Raw genomic sequence first — 449 nt, 5'->3', positions numbered from 1 at the left:
AGTAATTTAATGATTACATATCATGTATAAATTATTTTTATATAATAAAAAATACAAAAAATAATTAAAAGATTTTGTATAAAATTCGATTTCCGCACATTAAAATTTCTATATCCGTCCTAAAACCAAATATGTGGTGGCCAAAAAAGAGTTGATCAAGGCTGGCTACAACATTTAACGTACTGCACCTTCACATAGTCAATTAGTCATAATCCGGGTCAACAACGATTCTCCCTTCCCTTCACATGGTCAGTTTAAATTCTCACGCTAAAGGGAAAAAACAGAAATATTAATTTATGATTGACTAAAAATTTTAAAAATTAGCTTGTTCTCGGTCTTTTTTTCTCACTAATAACATGAGCTTCATTTCTTGTTTTATTGCATAATATTTTTATAGGACCGAATATTTGTAACCACGTAACTCAGGATTTATTTGGATGAAGTTTTAA

Source organism: Arachis ipaensis, chromosome B10 (genome assembly GCF_000816755.2).
Source record: "Arachis ipaensis cultivar K30076 chromosome B10, Araip1.1, whole genome shotgun sequence".
Lineage (NCBI taxonomy): Eukaryota > Viridiplantae > Streptophyta > Magnoliopsida > Fabales > Fabaceae > Arachis > Arachis ipaensis.
Note: the sequence above shows the minus strand (reverse complement) of the source record.